General features: G+C 40.5%; 1 pseudogene; it reads right to left on the reverse strand.

The window, feature by feature from the left end:
- Window positions 1-5,395: 5,395 nt before the first annotated feature.
- Window positions 5,396-7,329, reverse strand: LOC148192879 (transcription factor bHLH91-like; annotated as a pseudogene).
- Window positions 7,330-15,987: the final 8,658 nt, after the last annotated feature.

The following is a 15,987-nucleotide window of genomic DNA, read 5'->3' on the forward strand; positions in this document are numbered from 1 at the left end:
TCGTCAACTTCGTCCACTTTGTCCACCTCGTCCACCTCGTCCACTTCGTGCACTTTGTCCACTTCATCAATTTCGTCAACTTCGTCCACTTGGTCTACTTCTTCTACTTCAACTTCTTCTTCTTCTTCTTCTTCTTCTTCTTCTTCCACTTCGTCCACTTCGTCCAATTCGTGCAATTCGTCCAATTTGTCCACTTCGTCAACTTCGTCCACTTCGTCCACTTCGTCAACTTCGTCCACTTCGTCCACTTTCACCACTTCCTCCACTTTGTCCAATTCCTTGACTTCGTCCACTTCGTCAACTTCGTGCACTTCGTCCATTTCTTCTTCTTCATCTTCTTCCACTTCGTCCACTGCGTCCACTTCGTCAACTTCTTCAACTTCGTCAACTTCGTCCACTTCTTCCACTTCTTCCACTTCGTCTACTTCAAGCAATTCGTTAACTTCTACCACTTGGTCAAGTTCGTCTTCTTTGTCCACTTTGTCCACTTCTTCCACTTCTTCTTCCACTTCGTCCACTTCCTCCACTCCCTCCACTTCCTCCACTTCCCCCACTTCCCCCACTTCTTCTAAATTCCTCTACTTCGTTCACTTCTTCAACTTCGTCCACTTCGTCAACTTCAGCCACTTCGTGCTCTTCGTCCTCATTGTCCACCTCGTCCACCTTTCCACCTCGTCCACCTCGTCCACCTCGTCCATCTCGTCCACCTCATCCACTTCGTCCACTTCTTCCACTTCTTCAACTTCAACTTCTTCTTCTTCTTATTCTTTGTCGTTGTCGTCTTCTTCCACTACATCCACTTCGTCCACTTCATCGTTTTATTCCACTTCATCCACTTCGTCCAATTCGTCCACTTCTTCCACTTCTTCCACTTCTTCCTCTTCTTCCACTTCTTCTTCCACTTCGTCACCTTCGTCCAATTCGTCCACTTCCTCCACTTCCTTCACTTCCCCTACTTCATGCACTTCCTACAATTCCTCTACTTCGTTCTCTTCGCTCACTTCCCTCACTTTGTCCACTTCCTCCACTTCGTCCACTTCGTCCACTTTGTCAACGTCGTCAACTTCGTCCAATTCGTCCACTTCGTCCAATTCGTCCACTTTCTCCACTTCCTCAACTTCCGTCACTTCCTCCACTTCCTCCAATTCCTCCACTTCCTGCACTTCGTCCACTTCGTCCACTTTGTCCACTTCGTGCACTTTGTCCACTTCGTCCACCTCCTCCACTTTGTCCACTTCAACTTCTTCTTCTTCTTCTTCTTCTTCTTCTTCTTCTTCTTCTACTTCGTCCACTTCGTCCAATTCGTGCAATTCGTCCAATTTGTCCACTTCGTCAACTTCGTCCACTTCGTCCACTTCATCAACTTCGTCAATCTCGTCCACTTTATCCACTTTGTCCGCTTCGTCCCCTTTGTCCACTTCGTCCACTTCGTCAACTTCGTCAACTTCGTCCACTTTATCAACTTCGTCAACTTTGTCCACTTCGTCCAATTCGTCCAATTCCTCCAATTCGTCCACTTCGTAAACTTCGTCAACTTCGATCACTTCCTCCACTCCCTCTACTCCCTCAGCTTCCTCCACTTCCTCCACTTCTTCCATTTCCTCCACTTCCTCCACTTCGTCCACTACGTCAATTTCCTCAACTTCATCTACTTTGTCCACATCGTCCACTTCGTCCACTTCATCAATTTCGTCAACTTCGTCCGCTTCGTTCGCTTCGTTCACTTCTTCTACTTCAACTTCCTCTTCTTCTTCTTCCAATTCGTCCAATTCGTGGAATTCATCCACTTCGGCCGCTGCGTCCACTTATTCAACTTCCTCAACTATGTCCACTTCGTTCACTCCTTCTACTACAACTTCTTCTTCTTCTTCTTCTTCTTCTTCTTCTTCCACTTCGTCCATTTCGTCCAATTCGTCCAATTCGTGCAACTCGTCCACTTCATCAGCTTCGTCAACTTCGTCCACTCCCTCCACTCCCTCCACTTCCTCCATTTTCTCCACTTCCTCCACTTCGTCCACTTCGTCAATTTCGTCAACCTCGTCTACTTTGTCCACCTCGTCCACTTTGTCCACTTCGTCCACTTCTTCTACTTCAACTTCTTCTTCTTCTTCGTCTTTTTCTTCCAATTCGTCCACTTCGTCGACTTCATCAAATTTGTCCAATTCGTCTAATTCGTCTACTTTGCCAACTTCTTCCTCTTCGTCCACTTCCTCTACTTCGTCAACTTCGTCCACTTCGTCAATTTCGTCAACTTCGTCTACTTTGTCCACCTCGTCCACTTCCTCCACTTTGTACAATTCATGAATTTCGTCAACTTCGTCAACTTCGTCCACTTCTTCTACTTCAACTTCTTCTTCTTCTTCTTCGTGTTCTTCTTCCACTTCGTCCAATTCGTGTAATTCCTCTAATTCGTCCACTTCGTCAACTTCGTCCAGTTCGTCCACTCCCTCCACTCCCTCCACTTCCTCCACTTCCTCCACTTCCTCTACTTCGTCCACTTCGTCCACTTCCTCAATCTCGTCAATCTCATCCACTTCGTCAACTTCGTCCACTTCGTCAACTTCGTCAACTTTGTCAACTTCGTCAACTTCGTCAACTTCGTCAACTTCGTCAACTTCGTCAACTTCGTCAACTTCGTCCACTTCGTCCAATTCCTCCAATTCCTCCAATTCGTCCACTTCGTCAACTTCGTCAACTTCGACCACTTCCTCCACTCCCTCCACTCCTTCCACTTCCTCCACTTCCTCAACTTCCTCCACTTCCTCCATTTCTTCCACTTCCTTCACTTCATCCACTTCGACAACTTCGTCTACTTTGTCCACCTCGTCCACCTCGCCAACCTCGTCCACCTCGTCCACCTCGTCCACTTCGTCCACTTCTTCCACTTCATCAATTTCGTCAATTTTGTCCACTTCGTTCGCTTCGTCCACTTCCTCCACTTCTTCTACTTCAACTTCCTCTTCTTCTTCTTCCATTTCGTCCAATTCGTCCAATTCGTCCAATTCGTCCACTTCGTCCACTTCGTGCGCTGCGTCCACTTCGTCAACTTCGTCAACTATGTCCACTTCGTTCACTCCTTCAACTGCAACTTCTTCTTCTTCTTCTTCCACGTCGTCCACGTCGTCCAATTAGTCCAATTCGTCCAATTCGTGCAACTCGTCCACTTCGTCAGCTTCGTCAACTTCGTCCACTTCCTCGACTCCCTCCATTCCCTCCACTTCCTCCATTTTCTCCACTTCCTCCACTTCGTCCACTTCGTCAATTTCGTCAACTTCGTCTAATTTGTCCACCTCGTCCACCTCGTCTACTTTGTCCACTTTGTCCACTTCATCAATTTCGTCAACTTTGTCCGCTTCCTACAGTTCTTCGTCCACTTCATCCACGACGTCCGCTTCGTCCACTTCTTCTACTTCAACTTCTTCTGCTTTTTCTTTTAGTTCCTCCATTTCGTCGACTTCATCCAATTCGTCCACTTCGTCATCTTCCTCCACTTCGTCCACTTCGTCAATTTCGTCTACTTTGTCCACCTCCTCCACCTCCTCCACTTCGTCCACTTCGTCCATTTCTTCCACTTCTTCCAGTTCTTCCACTTCTTCCACTTCTTCCACTTCCTCCACTTCCACCACTTCCTCCACTGCCTCTACTTCATCCACTTCGTCCACTTCGTCCACTTCGTCCACTTCGTCCACTTCGTCCACTTCGTCAACTTCTTCAACTTCTTCCACTTCGCCCACTTCGTCACTTTCGTCAACTTCATCCCCTTCGTCCACTACGTCCACTTCGTCCATTTCGTCCATTTCTTCCACTTCTTCCACTTCTTCCACTTCCTCTACTTCCACCACTTCTACCACTACCTCTACTTCATCCACTTCGTCAACTTCTTCCACTTCGTCCACTTCGTCCACTTCGTCCACTTCGTCCACTTCGTCCACTTCGTCAACTTGGTGCACTTATTCCACTTCATCCAATTCGTCCACCTCATCCACTTCGTCAACTTCATCAACTTCGTCCACTTCTTCCACCTCTTCCACTTCTTCTTCCAGTTCCTCCACTTCGTCCACTTTATCAACTTCGTCCACTTCGTCAACTTTGTGCACTTATTCCACTTTGTCCACTTCGTCTACTTCGTCCAATTCCTCCAATTCCTCCAATTCGTCCACTTCGTCAACTTCAACCAATTCCTCCACTTCCTCCACTTCCTCCATTTCCTCCACTTCCTCCACTTCATCAACTTCGTCTACTTTGTCCACCTCGTCCACCTCGTCCACTTCATCCACTTCATCAATTTCGTAAACTTCATCCACTTCGTTCGCTTCGTCCAATTCCTCCACTTCTTCTACTTGAACTTCCTCTTCTTCTTCTTCATGTTCGTCCAATTCGTCCACTTCGTCCGCTGCGTCCACTTATTCAACTTCGTCAACTTTCTCAACTTCGTCTACTATGTCCACTTCGTCCACTCCTTCTACTGCAATTTCTTCTTCTTCTTCTTCTTCTTCCACATCGTCGAATTAGTCCAATTCGTCCAATTCGTGCAACTCGTCCACTTCGTGAGCTTCGTCAACTACGTCCACTTCCTCGACTCCCTCCACTCCTTCCACTTCCTCCACTTCCTCCACTTCCTCCACTTCCTCCATTTTCTCCACTTCCTCCACTTCGTCAATTTCGTCAACTATGTCTAATTTGTCCACCTCGTCCTCTTTGTCAACTTTGTCCACTTCATCAATTTCGTCAACTTTGTCCACTTCGTGCACTTCGTCCACTTCGTCCACCTCGTCAAGTTTGTCAACTTCTTCCACTTCGTCCACTTCGTCACTTTCGTCAACTTCGTCCCCTTCGTCCACTTCGTCCACTACATCAAATTCGTCCATTTCGTCCATTTCTTCCACTTCTTCCACTTTTTCCACTTCGTCTACTTCCACCACTTCTTCCACTACCTCTACTTCTTCCACTTCGTCCACTTCCACTACAGGAAAAACATTTATTTCCGGCGGAGTATTACCGAAGGCCTTTTGGCCTTCGGTAAATGTAATTTACCGAAGGCTTTTCTGAAGGCTTGTGTAGTATGACTTTATCGAAGGGTAATGGCCGTCTGTAATGGACAGGAGTGATTACCGAAGGCAAGCGACCCTCGGTAAGTGAATGATGTATATGGAATTAGAAAGTGACATATTTCCCTCCCCTCGTTTCGCGAAAACTCGTTCTTCCCCAATTTTCAGATTCTGTACCCTAACTCCCTCGACGAACTCACTGGCTGGCTTGTGCAAAGTGCTTCCTTCCCTAACCACAATCGGGATACGCTTCTTCCCCTCTCCTCCATTATAGGTGAAGTGTCCCATTCTCCCATCTCATTTTGTTTTCCTGTTACTGTTTTCGATTACGCGTCAATGGTGGAAGCTTATTTCTTGTAGCGTTTTGCAGTGTCATGAGGTGAGGAAGGTGGTGGGTGGCTGAGTTGAAGGCTACCATTATCGAGGGAGGATATTGGACGACGCGGCATAGACGAGGCGGCGTAACCAGGGTAGTGACGCTGCGTGACAAGGTCTTCCAGTACTGCTTCAGAGGCTATTGAAGGGGCTACCGTCGAGGTAAGTTGTTATTTCGATTGATGAACTATAAAAGCTAAGAAGCATTTGTTCTGAGTTTGTTCAATGTATGCTCTGAATTAGTTTGTGCAATATGATTTGTTATAGAAAAATTGTTCAAAGTTGGCATTTTGATTGCTAATGCATTTTTTAGAAATAGCCATTTTAAAACTAAAGCAAGCTAATATTAGTAGATTACGAAAACTGATAACAATTACTGAATCAAAGTAAAAAGCTACTGGTACACCTAAAAAGCCAATTTCATATAGCATAAGTAGCGAAATACTCAAGATATCTCTGTCCTATACCTATAGAAGGTGTTATATTCCTGTCAAGGTTAATGTATAGACCTATAGAAGGTTAGCGTGTCCTACATGAACACTGATATCTTTGTACTATACCTAATACATCAAACCTTATAAGTAAGTTGCACTGAATATAGTGCATTCAAACTTCATTTCACTCACAACCTTTTTTTTACTCTTAGTTAATTAAAATGTAGATCAATCAAACCAACGATTGATGGTAGACATATTCTCCATCCTTGATGGAGGACTTATTCTCTCTAAAAAATAGTATATTCAGGATATCCTCCATTTAGCAAAGATGGATAATTCTAAGCCTCAACCCACTGGTATGATTTCAGGTTTAAAGCTCACCACCAAAGGTTTTTGCATCTGTTTTTGATCCTTCTTTTTCTAAATCTAATATTGGTTCTTTACAATATATTAGTATTACCAAAACACAATTATCCTTTTCAATTAACAAAACAGAACAAAATCAATCACTGAGTTCTACTTTCTTTATACTCAAAGACATTAGCTTTAATCAATGCTGGGTTTAAAAATAAGAAATTTTTCTCAAAGTTTACATTTTCTTAACGTTTAAAACAACCTTTCCTAGAAAAAAGACATTTTAAACAATTGAAGAGTTACTGTGAAATAGAAAAAGCAGGAAAGAAAAATGTCTATGGCTTTGAGAGAATGTCAACAGTATAATTTACTAAAAAATGTTACCTTGGAGGGGTTTGGGATGAGTTCTTTCAAAGCATCAAATTTACTACTCAAATCCACTCTCCTTTGTCTCTCAGTAGTGGTACTGGTAAACTGGTTGGTCCTTTTCCCCCCTCTCTTTTTGCCCACATCTTAAGTGAACTCCACCACCCCATTTCGAAAATCTTGGCAGCCAATTCCACTGCCTTGTATGACACCCCCTCCTCCAAAGGCTTAATCATTTCCAAGAGCTGGGGGAGGTGCTTGCAGGTTGAGATGCAAGAAAGGGTCATAGGAAACAGATGAGACGTCTGTGCTGTGTACTGTTCCATAGGGCCAGAGAGTTTCGGAATATTGGTGCTTTGGTTTTCAAAGGTCATTGGCAAGTGGAGAAGGTTGAGGAGATCTGGTGTTGGTGTGGAATAAGGAAATTGGTGATCATGGTGACCCCTCTCAAGTGCGGAGGAGTGAGTGGGGAAAGAATAAAGCTCCTCACATGAACCATGGTTGTTCACCACTTGCACAAACTGGGAGTTCAAGTTATTAACTTGATTGTATGAGTTTTGTTGAGGGTGTGCAATGATTTCCATAGCAACAGCAGAAGCAGATGTGTAGGCTAAGTTTTCCATCCCAAGGGTGTTTTGGGGCTGCATGCTAGTCACAGACATAACTGCCTCCGATTTTGAAACCATCTGCGAAAAACAGTATTCTGCCACCATCCCATTCGGATCAAAGCAACTACTTTCTTCGTACATGTTTGGACCCCCAGTGATTTTGATCTTTGCCTCTACAAAGAAAAGGTATAATTAATATAACATAGGAACTAATGCAGCTTATAGAAAACAAAAGGGTCAATAAATTAGTGATTTGTAATCTTCCAAAGTTTGACAAAATTTCATAAAAGTGATAGAAGTTTTTCTTAAAGAGTGGTTGTGTGGGGGACGTGTAATTCTCTTGGTGGTTTTGAGGTTACCCAGACTGTGAAGGCTTTTTCAAGTGTACTAAGCGGATACCATACATGGAATGGTGTGAGTGAGCCAAATGACCAAAATGGGTCTCATTCTGTTACTTGTTCTGCAGATTCCCGTCATGTGGACCCCAGCTAGTGATCTCCTCCTTATTGTTTCAGATGCAGACAGCACCAGCGTGCATATCTACTCCTCATTGCAAAGATGCTTCAGCTTTTTTATTTTTCTAATATCAAATTTATTATTACATGGAATGTATGATATTAATATTGAAATATTAAAAACAACAATCCCTTTCCTAGCCAATGCCTTATGCATGAGGTACCTACAAGAAAGCAAGAATGTGACACTGTTTTGCCAATCTGCATAATTTGACCATGGGATTATGTTCAACAGTACATGGATCATTTAACATTTAATTTGCATGATTGAGAACAATGGTGAACGTAGATCCACTAGGATGAACTTAATGAGGCAGAGTGTTTTAGTTGCACAATTCTAGGAGAAATTTGGGATTGCTCTTGAGTTTAATTGTGTACTGTGAGTTGCACTGCAACAATAATCACTGCATAATTTGAATATAGGTAGTTGCATGTGTTGGTCTTGAATCTTGTTGTACTAGACTTAGGTTCACCAGTAAGTTGAAAGTAATACTCACATGAACAAGATTCTTAGAATCTTTCAGCTGTGTCTGTCAATTTAAACTGGTACTTGTTCCAGTGCAATTGATTTGGTTTGGAAAGTCATGCCTAATCTTTGTTTAGGGGAAGTAATTTCTGAAAAATATGTTCTAGAAATGAAATGATTGTTTGGAGTTGCATGTTGGTGCTCTTCAGTCCAGCAAACATGTCATAATTATTGATGATTTTGTGGCCACAGGTGGAACTGTATTAGCAGCAATTAGACTTGTAGGTGATTTCCTCTTGCAGCCTTTTACGATTGAAGGTACTCTTTTGTTCTAAATTCTCTTTTGCAAGAATAAATGTCTTATTAAGTGAATGTATTTCTGTGGTGAGTAAGTAAAGATGCATTCAGCTTTGATATTTCATGATTGTAGACCACGGTTCACTTTAAATTAAGGTTTCATACATGTAACTGTCTTGTCACACTCCTAGGTAACTACTAGAAATAAAAAACATGTTTAAATATATATATATATATATATATATATATATATATATATATATATATATATAAAAGCTTTATGAATTAACCCCCAATTTTTGTTGTTGTTCCTAAAATGGTTAAGTTTGCTTTCAATTGTAGAACTTGCTGGTGCTAAAGTAGTGGACTGTGCTTGTGTGGTTGGTCTCTCTGATCTCAAGTAAATGGCTAAACTGAATCAATGTTTTTGTAAGTTGTGTTTTAGTAGCTAGTCTTAGAAAATTCCATCTTCTTCTTGACATGCTAAAGTAAAGTTTCATTTCCAAATTCATTACCTTTTTGTCATACTTTGAGTGATCCCATAATGGTTAGAAAAAAGTGTGCCAAATCCCATGTAAGAACAAATTCTACTGTATGACTGTGAGTGAAATATGACATTACTGAACTTAGGATTGATTTAGCGTTAATCTTACTACTTGATGTAGAAGGATAAAAGTACCTTAAACTATTTATGGTACTACACACAATTCTCAATGGTGCATGATGTCCATTGCTAGCAAGCAAGGAATTCTTAATCTTTAGCTAATCCAGAGTTTCAACATAGTTTTGAACTCTTTTTAACTTTAAAATTAATTTTTCACTAACATTAGAACTACAAGTGGTTAAACAAATGTAGTTTGAGATATAGTGATAAACAAAATTCAGTAAAATGCATCTCAGTATTTGGCATGACCTGAATTTTCCTCTTTAATTTCACATCCCCTTCAACCATGATACCATCTACTTTAAGCAATTGATTCAGCAATAACTGAATCAGATTAAGCACATCTGTTTGTGCAAATCTTCCACCTTTGTTGATAATTCACTCAAATGTTGATACCTAACCAAATCCAATCACTGATCATTAGCAACCACAACACTATTTTTTCCCTTATAGCCTACCTACTTCCAATCACTCAAATGTTTCTAAAAATGGACTGCACCTCAAAGTCTTTAGAACACCACTATTTGACACATAAATTAGCACCAAAGCAGATCAAAAACTGGACCAGAAATGTACAAGGACAACACCAAAATATGACTTTAATTGGTCAATTTTAACATGCCAACAAGCTTAAAACTAATAGATATAGGTGTAGAATAGAAGTAGGCACTGAAATGGATTCTAAGAAAGGTTCTTCAACAGATGAAGAAAGCAAGAAAAACTGAAACATGTATAGCTAGTGCAATTCGTCCACTTCCTCCACTTCCTCCTCTTCGTCCACTTCCTCCACTTCGTCCACTTCGTCAACTTCGTCAATATCGTCCACTTCGTCCACTTTGTCCATTTCGTCAACTTCGTCAACCTCCTCCACTTCGTCAACTCCGTCCTCTTCGTCGACTTCTTGCAATTCTTGCACTTCTTAAACTTCAACTTCTTCTTCTTCTTCTTCTTCTTCTTCTTCTTCCACTTCATCTAATTCGTCCACTTCATCAACTTCGTCCACTTCGTCCTCTTCTTCCAATTCTTCCACTTTTTCCAGTTCTTCTTCCACTTCTTTGTCCACTTCATCCACTCCGTCCACTTCCTCCACTTCCTTCACTTCCTCCACTTCGTCCACTTCGTCCACTGCCTCCACTTCGTCCACTTCCTCTACTTCCTCCATTTCCTTCAGTTTCTCCACTTTCTCCACTTCGTCAACTTTGTCCACTTCTTCTTCTTCTTCTTCCACTTCGTCCACTTCGTTCACTTCGTCAAGTTCTTCAACTTCGTCAACTTGGTCAACTTCGTCCACTTCTTCCACTTCTTCTACTTCTTCAACTTCAACTTCTTCTTCTTCTTCTTCTTCTTCTTCTTCTTTCACTTCGTCCACTTCGTACAATTCGTTCACTTCTTCCGCCTCGTCAACTTCGTCAACTTCGTCAACTTTGTCCACTTCGTCCACTTCTTCCAGTTCTTCCACTTCTTCTTCCACTTTGTCCACTTCGTCCAATTCCTCCAATTCCTCCAAGTCGTCCACTTCGTCCACTTCGTCTACTTCGACCACTTCCTCCACTTCCTCCACTTCCTCCACCTCGTCAACTTCGTCCACTTCGTCCAATTTTATCGACTTCGTCTACTTCGTCCACTTCTTCCACTTCTTCCTTCACTTCCTCCACTTCCTCCAATTACTCCACTTCGTCCACTTCGTCAACTTCATCCACTTCGTCAACTTTGTCAACTTCTTCCACTTATTCTTCCACTTCTTGCACTTCTTCTTCCACTTTGTCCACTTCGTCCAATTCTTCCATTTCCTCCACTTCCTCCACTTCCTCCACTTCGTTCACTTCGTCTACTTCGTCCATTTCGTCTACTTCCTCCACTTCGTCCACTTCGTCAACTTCGTCAATATCGTCCGCTTTGTCCACTTTGTCAACTTCGTCCACCTCCTCCACTTTGTCCACTTTGTCCACTTCGTCAACTTCGTCCACTTCGTCCACTTCTTGCACTTCTTCCACTTCTTCAAATTCAACTTCTTCTATTTCTTCTTCTTCTTCTTCTTCTTCTTCTTCTTCTTCTTCTTCTTCTTCTTCTTCTTTCACTTCCTTCACTTCCTCTACTTCCTCCACTTCCTCCACTTCCTTCACTTCCTCCACTTCGTCAACTTTCTCCACTTCCTCCACTTTCTCCACTTCGTCAACTGCGTCCACTTCTTCCTCTACTTCCACTTCTTTCACTTCTTCCAGTACTTCTTCACTTCATCCACTTCCTCCACTTCCTCCACTTTGTCCACCTCCCCCACTTCCTCCACTTCGTCAACTTCATCTACTTCCTGATACGCGGGAGCCAAGCACAATGATACATAAAGGCCCCATCACACAAGGTATGGTCAAAAAGCTTCAACAAGATGTTAATGATTTCCGTTTAGAAGTGATGAATCGATATTTTGTTCACTTCACTTAGTTTAATGTGCTATAATTAATCACGAAATTCTACTTAAATGTCCAATATTTTTCCATTTTTCCTAATTATGCTTATTTTAACTAGAAATTCTTATTTTAATTAATTTGAATTATCTATGATTCAGTATATCATAGATAATTTTTTTCATATCTTTAGGATTGTTGAGTCTTTGAACCGTGCTATTGCTTTATTGATTCAGTCTTTTCATTTTAATCGGTTGAATTTTTGTTTGAGTCATTTTAATTTGAACATCCATTATGTTATGTCATATGTTATGTGCAATCCCGATTTTGTCAAAATTCTGGTTAAATACCATGTAATCTGCATCTGTATTGGAAACTTTGTAAGATTCATGATTCTTCTGCATAATATATGAGCAATGACAATTGAGATAATGAGCTCATGTGCATGAATTGTTAACAAAGTTTGGAGAGTCCAGTATATCAATACAGAAAATTCTGCATCTATTTTGGAAAATCTGAAATGACTGTTTCATTGGCTGCAACTGCTATGAGAATAGTTCCTGCATAAGCATTGTTTTGTTTACATGGAAACTAGCCATAGACATCTGATTTTAAATATGGAATGTTTGTGCAAAGTCATGTTGTGTTAATACTGGCAGTTAACCGAACTGCAATTGGCTTAGTCAGTTCTTTCTGCGTGTCCAGTGGCTGAATGTTTTAGATCATGTCCAGCCATCTAAATCACATCCTGCCATCCTGAGCAAATTTCTTTGACTGTCTTAAGTGTATTTTTGTGCTGTTTGAGCTGAATCATTGTTAGTTGTAAAATTTAACTAGCACAGTTACTTCAAATTGCTTGCATCAGAACTACTGCTTTCAATTTTGGATATATAAAGAATTTTGGATCAAATTGTGGTTCAACAAGTTTGTTTTAATCATTTAAACATGATTGAATGAATTGAAGTTTGGCAGTAGCTGTTCTGTGCAAAAAGTATATGTGACTAGTTCAAATTTTGGGTCAAAAGTCTGTTTTAAAACAGTAGCAGTGCAGTAACTTGATGGAATTATCATAGAAAATGTGTTTGATTAGTTAATACATTTGGATGTAGTAGAAGCTTGGTTTCATAACATACAGTTGATAAACAAAATCTAAAATATCAGAAAAGCAAAGTAAAAAGCTGAAAGGACCAATGCATCCAATAGTGTGAACTGTCGAAACAACATTTTTTTTTGTCATTTCTGCATAATTGCTGACTGTTCTTTGAGGCAAATTCACAAACAGTTTGTGACATATGCCGGATAATGTTTTTTTTTATCCAATTGTTAGCTGATTGTCATTGCTGTGTGTCCAATCTATTCTAGAACTATTCTTAGGATCCATTTGAAGTGCCACCGTGATTACCACCTGCTTAATTCATTGATTTTAAAATTTTTGGAATTCTTGCACATAACCTGTTTGATAAAAGGTTCTGTGTTGGTGTCAATCTTTTGGTAATTACTGGCAGTATGAGGAGATACTGTAAGTTCTGAACTGGACTGCTGTGTAGGTGTGTTACAACTTAGACTCCATACATACAAGGAGGCATCAAAGGAAGTAAGGAGAATGGTTATACAAGCCAACATGGTAAAGCTGACGGAGTGGTAGAGTGGTGTTGCTGCAACAATTTCACAGCAGATTTTCTTCACGGTTACAGCCTAGGAGAGAGTCACTTTGCAGCTGAGAGAATTGCATGAATCCAGTCTGATTCATTACTTGTTTGAGAGCAACCAAAGCTGCCACATTAAACTACATTCTTGTTCCTCCAAATTTTGTTGTTTCCCTTGTATTTTTTGTTTACTTTTTTTTTTCAAATTTGTAAGTTGGCCATTTCAAGCAAGTGAAGTGGAAGAGCTCATAAGTGTTCTTCCCTCATTTGCTAAACTAGACTTAAAGTCTCATCACTTTAAAATTGGTAGACGATGAGTGTGTCTTAGATTCCAAAATTTCTAAGCCTCACCTAGGAGACCTCACCTTTCATTTCTTTTTATTTTTGCAAGCTTCGCCTAGGAAGTCTTAGAGTCCAGTTTTAGAGTTTAAGGTTTTCTTTCTTTGTGTTTGTTTGTGTCTCTATATATTTAGTGAATTTAGAAGTGATTTTGATTTAAAGACTTCTAGTAAGTAACTAAGGATATATTTGGCAAGGCAAGACTTGGTACTTAAGTGACCTACAAGGTCCACCTCTCTTACCTGGAATATTGTCCTCAAGTGAACTCTCTTAGTCTTTACTTCAAGAAAATTTTTAAGTTCATAAAATGTCTGGAAGACACTCCCCTAGAATTGATGAGGAGCCTAAAGAACAATTTTGTTTTCAAACTCTTGTCAATCAACTCAAAGAGATTGAAAGGAAAATAGGGCAAGAAAAGATTCAAAGAGAATTGCACAATGCCATGGTTACTAATGAGTTGAAAATGCTAAGAGATGAACAAGTTCAATATAGGGAGAGAAGCATGAGTGGAGAATCCCAAAGTGAGCAAGAAAACTTAAGAGTAGGAGATTACTACCTGATAACAGTTGAAAAACTGTTATTTTTATGATTAAAATTGACACTAAAAGCAACTTTTACACTTAGAAACTAGCTTGAAATCATGCTTTTCTTTATATTTTTGGAAATAAGAGAGCTGGACAGGTTTATGCTTGATTTCAGTGTTTTTGTGCAGGTTTTAAGGTGAATTTGGTGAAAGAAGTGAAGAAGGAGAGAGTTGAAATAAGAAAAGACAACAAAAAGTGCAAAAAGGAGAAGCCGAAGTCACCGCTCAGCGGCAATTTACCGCTGAGCGGCACTCTGGAAGTCACGTAAGGTCCGCTGAGGGGCAAAATGGCCGCTGAGGGGAGAAAACAAGTCACGCACTCACCGCTGAGCGGTATTTTACCGCTGAGCGGCACTTTAATGGGCTTGGACTTGACTTTTTGTAATTTACGAATGATATATAAGCTTTAGGGTTTCCTAGGGTTAGGCATCTTTGGCAGAAACGAAGCAAACACTCTCTCTTCCACCCCTTGGGGTAGATTGGGAGATGGTGACAGCTCTCCTCTTCTCTTTCTCGGGTTTTTCTATCTCTTTCATTCTTTCATTATTGTTCATCTAGGTTCACCATGAATATGGTGAACTAAACCTTGTATGTTTGTTGGGGAATCAATGTAATCTTTTGAAGCTCTCATATATGGAATCTGTTTTTACATCTTTTAATTAAGACTTATGCTTTCTTTCATCATTAGTTAGGGTTTTTCCTCTTTGCTTAATGCTTACATTGTTTAACTCATTCGATGCATGATTATTGGTTTTGTCGATACGGGCACGTACGGGGAAGTCTAAATCCGGGGAATTTCTCCCAATATGATATTGGTTGTCGTTAAGCTCCTGCACTTATGAACTGATCATTAGGAATGCTAGGAATTGTATGAACTCGTGATTAGGGAGAAGCCTTCTAGAAAGGTACTTTAGAGAGTGGCATTAACAATGATGATTTGAATGTTGAATTCCTAAAATATATGAGAGTGGATAAGATGAAATTGACCCCCAACAACATATTCATACATTAATATCATTGAAAGTGTTTATCTTTTGCTTTTTGCCATTGATCAAAACTTCATGCATACATGTTTATTTTCTGTCTTGCATATTAAACTCCAAATATTTTATCTGTAAGTCTTAGCTAATTAAGAAACCACATAACTAAACTAGGCCGTGAGTCCTTTGGGAAGAACGATACTTGGTCTTACCAAGTTTATTACTTGAACGATTCGGTCATACTTGCCGATTGAAAAACAAGTTTGTGACATCATATTTTGGTGTTCATAAATTTGTCCATCACTACCCTTCTTCATCAAGAAGGCATAGGCGTGAGTATGAAAATTTTCCTCCTCCTCCTAAGGAAGTCAATGTGGTATTGCCTCATTTTCATGGGAAAGATAACATTGAGGCTTACCTTGACTGGGAAATGAAAGTAGAGCAAATATTTGCTTGTCAACAAGTGTCGGAGGAAAGGAAAGTCTCTCTAGCTACCCTTAGTTTTCAAGGGTATGCAATGTATTGGTGGACTGCTCTAGTCAAAGAAAGACTGAGACAACAACTTCCTCCCATTAAATATTGGAATGAACTCACAGCTGCTCTCAAGAAAAGCCCTCTTACTATAAAAGGGAACTCATGGATAAGCTCCAAAGGTTGCAACAAAAGTCTATGTCTGTTGAAGGCTATAGACAACAAATGGAGCTATACATAATGAGAGCAGGGATCACAGAGGCAGAGGAAACTACTTTAGCTAGATTTTTGAGTGGGTTAAATTTGGAAATAAGGGATAAAGTTGAACTTCTACCTTATAGAGATTTGAATGAACTTGTTCAAATGTGTATAAAGGTAGAACAACAAAATCAGCAGAAAATTTCTGCTAAAAGATTTCAGTCTCCCTTTGAGCAGA

This window comes from Vigna umbellata, chromosome 9 (genome assembly GCF_029865625.1).
Source record: "Vigna umbellata cultivar VRB3 chromosome 9, Vumbellata_1.0, whole genome shotgun sequence".
NCBI lineage: Eukaryota > Viridiplantae > Streptophyta > Magnoliopsida > Fabales > Fabaceae > Vigna > Vigna umbellata.